The sequence below is a fragment of the Prionailurus viverrinus genome, chromosome A1 (assembly GCF_022837055.1).
Source record: "Prionailurus viverrinus isolate Anna chromosome A1, UM_Priviv_1.0, whole genome shotgun sequence".
Taxonomy (NCBI): domain Eukaryota; kingdom Metazoa; phylum Chordata; class Mammalia; order Carnivora; family Felidae; genus Prionailurus; species Prionailurus viverrinus.
The window spans coordinates 46,177,202-46,183,708 of NC_062561.1; the positions used below are offsets into that span (position 1 = coordinate 46,177,202).

Sequence of the window (6,507 nt, forward strand, 5' to 3'; positions counted from 1 at the left end):
ATGGGACAGGAACGAAAACATTCCCCAAGTCACACACAGATCCACAGTAAAGAGTAAAAGCTTCACTGGAACTAGGAGCTTAAGCACAATCTCTAACCAAACATTGGCCAAACAATAAGCTACTGTGATTCAGAAATAATTACTAAGAAGCCAGGTTTAACAATAAAATCACATCCATTGTAGCAGTCTGGAAGACTATGTACATGCCCAAGGTTGCATCCTCTAAAATAGAATCATACAGGAAAATCCATGCTATCAGTTCTAAGCAAAAGGGGTGGAGGATAGAGGGAAAAAAATGTAAACTCTGAACTATGATAGCAACCTCCAAACACACATGCATTTAATTGCAAAACTAAATATCCAGCAGGCCAAGGGAACTTAAGCACACCTGTTGACCAATAACAAGCTTATGCTGACCTGGGCCAATTACTAGTCAGGTAAAAAGATAAACACAAGAAAACAACTGCATATTGTAATGGCAATAAACATCATAGAATTATTTTTGCCAATTTGCTAAACAAATAAATGATAGCATCAACCCTAAGGGGGTAGGTAGAGTTAAGATTCTGATTTGTTATATTACCTAAAATGCACAATTTTCAAGAAAAAGTTAAGAGACATGCAAAAAAAGAAAAGAAGAAAAAGGAGAAGGAGGAGGAGGAGGAGGAGGAGGAGAAGGAAACTGTGATACGCATATGGGGGGAAAATAGGCAATTCAATGGGGGGGTAATATAATCTTTTCAACAAATAGTGCTGAGACAATATCCACATGCAGAAGAATGAATTTTGATTCCTACCTCACACCATAAAAAAAATCATTCAAAATGAATCATTGATTTAAATGTAAAAGCTAACGTTATAAAACCCTTAGGAATAGGAAAATATAAGAATAACTCCTTATGAGCTTGGATTAGATAATGATTTCTTACATATAATACCAAAACCAAAAAAGAGACAGATAATCTAGTTGAAAATGGACAAAGAATTTGAATATTCATTTCTTGACAAAGATATGCAATGGTTAATAAGCTTAGGAAAAGATGTACATCATCAGCCATTAGGGAAATGCAAATCAAAACCACAATGACTTACCACTTCACATCTACTAGGATAGCTACAATCAAAAGAAAATGTAAAACATATTGTCAAGGATGTAGCAAAACTGGAACCATCATGCATTGTAGGTAGGAATGCTAAATGGCTTAGCCAATTTAGAAGACAGTTTAGCAGTTTCTTAAAGAGTTAAGTACAAATTTACCATATAATCAAGCAATCCCATGTTTAGAATATGCAAGAGAAATGAAAACATATGTCCACAGTAAGATTTCTGCATGAATGATGATAGCAAAAATACTTTTAATAGCCAAAAAGTGAAAAAAACGCATCCATCAACTGGTGAATGTATAGAGTTGTGGTTATCCATACAATGGAATTGCATTTGGCAATAAAAATGAATGAAAGGCTGACACATACTACAACATGGATCAACGTCTAAAATATTACACTACATGAAAGAAGCCAGATGCAAAAGACCACATTTTGGGTGATTTTATTTATGTGAAGTGTCCAGAAACAGTAAATCTTTAGAAACAGTAAGTAGATCAGTGGTTGTCAGGGACTGGGTTTAGGAACAGGAAGTGACCGTAGTGAGCACCATGTATCTGTTTGAGGTAACAAAAATTTTCTACAATTAGATTGTGGTAATTTTTATACTTGTCTGTCAATTTGAAAAAGCATTTAATTATACTCTTAAACCAAATGAATTTAAGATGCATATGTGATACCTCAATAAACTCATCTTTAAAAAAGCAGGTCCTTGGTAAATGACTGTAGTAATCATATCTCACATTTGAAGTCAAAGATATACTAATTATAAGATGATATATACATCTTTTTGCCTCTCACACCATCACAACTTGTCTCATTTATTTGGAAAATATTGGGTATCAGTCACCATAGAAAGCTGAAATATAATCTTATATCCTGATCTATTCTAAGCAGTAAGAACAAATCAATTTTAAGTATATTACAATGATACTCAAATTTTATATTTTGGCTTGATAGACCTAGTTTTTCTCATAGATACATTAGCTACATTTCCAAATGACATGAGAATTTCTACCTCAAAATTGAAAATACTTTGTTAGCCTTAGAGAGAATTCTGCACTTAACTCTAGTAAACAATGTGATCTAATATCAACTTTAGTTGGAATTTTTGCTGCTATCTTAAAAATACATCTTGCATAATGTATTATAATATGGATTAAATCAAAAGGTATAATGTTAACATCCAACCTTGTTGTTTATTCAAGTCAATCTACTTATATATACAAATCTGATATTTACCTCTTAAAATATTTAACAGGCATAAGTGCCCATAAATCAGTTATGACAATCATTGTTAAGGCAATCAATAGCAGGGAATATGCATTAATTCAAATAATATTGATAGGCTCATGAACCTGCATCAGTCTTCTGTGAAGTAAGAAAAATGAGACATCTTCCAAAAAATCAATATTTTCCTTTTTATGTCATTCACTTGAAGATTATCAATAATACATTACTTTTTTACCTGATGTGTCAATGGTTTAATTTTTAAATACAGACATCTCTACATTTTAATGTGAAATGATAATCTACAAGGAACCAAGAGACTAAAAATCATTTGATTAAAATATTTTTTGAGGTTTATAAAAACACGTGCGTTGATACACTTATACACACATATACACATATATGCCCCTAAACATATATACGTACATGAACTGTTGCTATATTTTTGTGTGCAGTAGCATAAGAAAGCTCTGTCTTTGAAACAGCACAAAAATGCTTGCTTCATTCTGAAGGTGTATTGAATAAAAGGAATAAAAGAAATCTCAGTACCCATCTTTTTTAGCCTTTGTGAACTGGGATGTTACACAGGTATGTGCTTAGGTAAAAATACAAAATGTGAAATTACAACACCCATTCATCAAAAAAGAAACATTTTAATTGGTTATAGGTGGAAAATATCTACTTGACAGTCAGTTTCTCACTTTTCACGTAAGTGCTTTGCTGCTTGGATGCCTAATCTTGTTTAGTGTAGGAAAAGTAATTTGACATGAAAGTACCTAGATGGCTGCCGAAAATTAATTGCCAATTAAAAAAGAAAAATGTTTGTGCTACTCTATAAACAAGCCAACATATAAACCTTTCAGTCTTGTTGCTTTATTTATGTCTTTATAGATCTGGTTTCAAGCTATTTGCATACAATTTACAAATTCATATTATAATTCTCCAGTATATTTATGATTTTATAGTTGTATATATTTTACCTCCATGAGAAATATTTATTTCTGTATGCTTCCGTTGCTTATTATTTAACAAAAACATCACATTGCATTTGATAGTTTATGTATCTTCTTTAGAATAAGACATTTTTATTTGTAAAGGGGAAAGAAAATATTTTACCACCACCAATGGGTATGGATGAGCACACACACGTGTGTACACACCACACATGCATGCACACACACACACACACACACACATGCCACAGAAACCTTATTTTAGAAAATGTCCCATACCTTTCATCTCTCTGTCGGTCTCCATAATATTGATAATAATAACTTTTTAGAGGTAAGAGGAAAAGATTTCCTATATGAAAGAAACTTTGAGAAATCAATCGATTCTGAGAGGTTTCAGTACTTGAATACCGATAAACCAATATTCATCGGGGCACCTAGACTGGCAAAAAGGAGAGTCATTCATATCCTTATCTCACTCAGGGCACCTGGGTAGCTCAGTCAGTCAAAGTGTCGGACTTCAGCTCAGGTCATGATCTCAAAGTTTGTGAGTTTGAGCCCATGTCAGGCTCTCTGCTGTCAGCACAGAGACTGTTTTGGATCCTCTGTGTCCCTCTCCGCTGCCCCTTCCCTGCTCATTCTCTAAATAAACAAACAAACAAACTTTAAAAAATGTAAATTCTTATCTCTCTTTGAAAGGAAAATTTCAGATTGAAGATAAAATCTGGAGCCTTATATTAAATCAAATGAAGAGTGAAGTATCAATATTCTAAAAATGTTAGGAGGGAAATTAGTAAATATGTATATGTGTATATACATATACTATATGAAATAATGATGTTTGAGCCACATTTTCATACTTCCCATTTTGAAGTTTTGGCAGCTTTTTCTGGCTATGTAAAACTACCAGTGAGATGAAAGGAGGTCATTTATTCTAAGTCAAGGATTCATCAAAGTTATCATACTGTAACTGGAGGGAGGGGAGGCATTGATGGAAAAGATTTTTCCAAATAGTTCCCAAAAATAATAAGAACTGCAGCATTTTACTTTGTTATTTAGAAACAAAAACAAGTTTCCTATTAAGAGTTGAATCAAATGATGTGTCTTCCTTCACCTGTACCAGCAATCAAGATCCAACTTTCTGACATCTTTATTCTTATTCATTTAAATATCTTTCTCATAGTCATACTGTTTCCAAACTATGGGATTATCTTTTTCTTGTGTTTTATATCAAATTAGGGCTCGGCTGTATTTCAAAGCATTCAGCACAATGCTTGACACACATTAGGCTCTATGTATTTTTTAACTAAATAGAATTCTGTTAATAATATATTTGCTCCATCTCTGACATCTGTCCTGTCTTTTTCTCCCCTAGTCCCTTGTTGTGGAGGCTTTGGTAACTATTATGGCTATAATAATTATGGCTATGGAAATGATGGCTTTGATGCCAGATTGAGAGTTGATATTGATGGGCATGGCTAGGGGGAGCTGGTGATGCAACTTCAGGTTTTTTCGGTGGTCATTTTGTACATATGGGAGGATTACCTTTTAATTCAACTGAAAATAACATCGATAATTTTCCCCATGACTAAATCCAATATGAGTTGATACTGATATTGGAGCTGGTGGCAGAGCAACAGGAGAAGCAGATGTAGAGTTTGTAACATATAAGGATGCAGTAGCTACCATGTCTAACGGTAAGAATAGATGCAATACCAATACATTAAACTCTTCTTGAATTCTAGTCTGGCATGGGAGGTTCTGGAATGGGTGCTGTAGCAGAGATGGAATGGATAATGAGAGAGATTATAGATCCATTGGAAGGATGGAAATGGGGGACAATTACAGCGAAGGATTGGTACTCCTGGTGGTTTGAGTGGTTATGGCCATGATAGTCAGGCAGTGGAGGTTACTATGGGCAAGGTGGCATGAATGGAGGTGGATGGTGTGACATGTACTAAAGCATAAACCACCAAGTACCAAGTCCTGTGTACAGAATCCCATCTACTAGGCTTTCTTACAGATTTAATTTCTTTTGGGGGTACCTGGGTGGCTCAGTCAGTTAAGTGTCAGACTTTGGCTTAGGTCATAATCTCATGGTCCATGAGTTCAAGCTCCACATTGGGCTCTCTGCTGTCAGGGCAGAACGCACTTTGGATCCTATCTCCCTCTCTCTGCCCCTCCCCCCATTACTCTCTCTCAAAAATAAATAAACATTTAATATCGTTTGTATTTTAAGAACTGTATAATGGCTGAAGGAATGTGTTTTCAAAATATTATTCGGAAAAGCAACAGATTGTGATGGAAACATCTGTTTTCTATAGGTTTTATTTGTTGCACACTTTGCATAAGTTTTATATTAAGAATAAGTGATGAACCCCTCATCACTTCTAAACTGAGCTATTGCAAAAGTACTCAAGACTATATATATTTTAATATTTATTGATATCCTACCATGTGTTCTATACTCTGAGAGGAGCCTATACATAGATCATCTTGTCACTCTTCTACAAGGTAGGTGTTAAAAGTACTAATAGTATGAAAAAGATTGCAATAAGTCTTCTCCAATGATGTATTTGCAGCATCATTTTGCCTTTACATTTATGGGTCTACAGAACAGTTTCATATTCTCTATCTCCAGTCTTAGTTCCTGTACTTTTTAATTTCTATTCATTTTTTGGGGCGCCTGGGTGGCGCAGTCGGTTAAGCGTCCGACTTCAGCCAGGTCACGATCTCACGGTCTGTGAGTTCGAGCCCCGCGTCAGGCTCTGGGCTGATGGCTCAGAGCCTGGAGCCTGTTTCTGATTCTGTGTCTCCCTCTCTCTCTGCCCCTCCCCTGTTCATGCTCTGTCTCTCTCTGTCCCAAAAATAATTTCTATTCATTTTTTGACATTTATTTACTTTTGAGAGACAGAGACAGAGCATGAGTGGAGGAGGGGTTAGAGAGAGGGGGAGACACAGAATTCCAAGCAGGCTCCAGCCTCTTAGCTGTCAGCACAGAGCCCTACGCGGGACTCAAACTCATGAACCGTGAGATCATGACCTGAGCCAAAGTTGGAGGCTGAACTGACTGAGCCACAGCAGTGCCACGGTTCCTGTACTTTTTAAAACATATTTAAAAATAATGCTGCAGCTGAAATAATTGCTTACCATTTCCCAAACAAGTCTCAGAAAGACATCTGCTTTCAAGAATCAATTTTACTTAAATTGGGGGCAAGGGTGA

General features: G+C 35.4%; 1 pseudogene; it reads left to right on the plus strand.

Moving 5' to 3' along the window:
* Positions 1 to 3,458: 3,458 nt before the first annotated feature.
* Positions 3,459 to 5,245, plus strand: LOC125163628 (heterogeneous nuclear ribonucleoprotein H3-like; annotated as a pseudogene).
* The last annotated feature ends 1,262 nt before the right edge of the window (positions 5,246 to 6,507 follow it).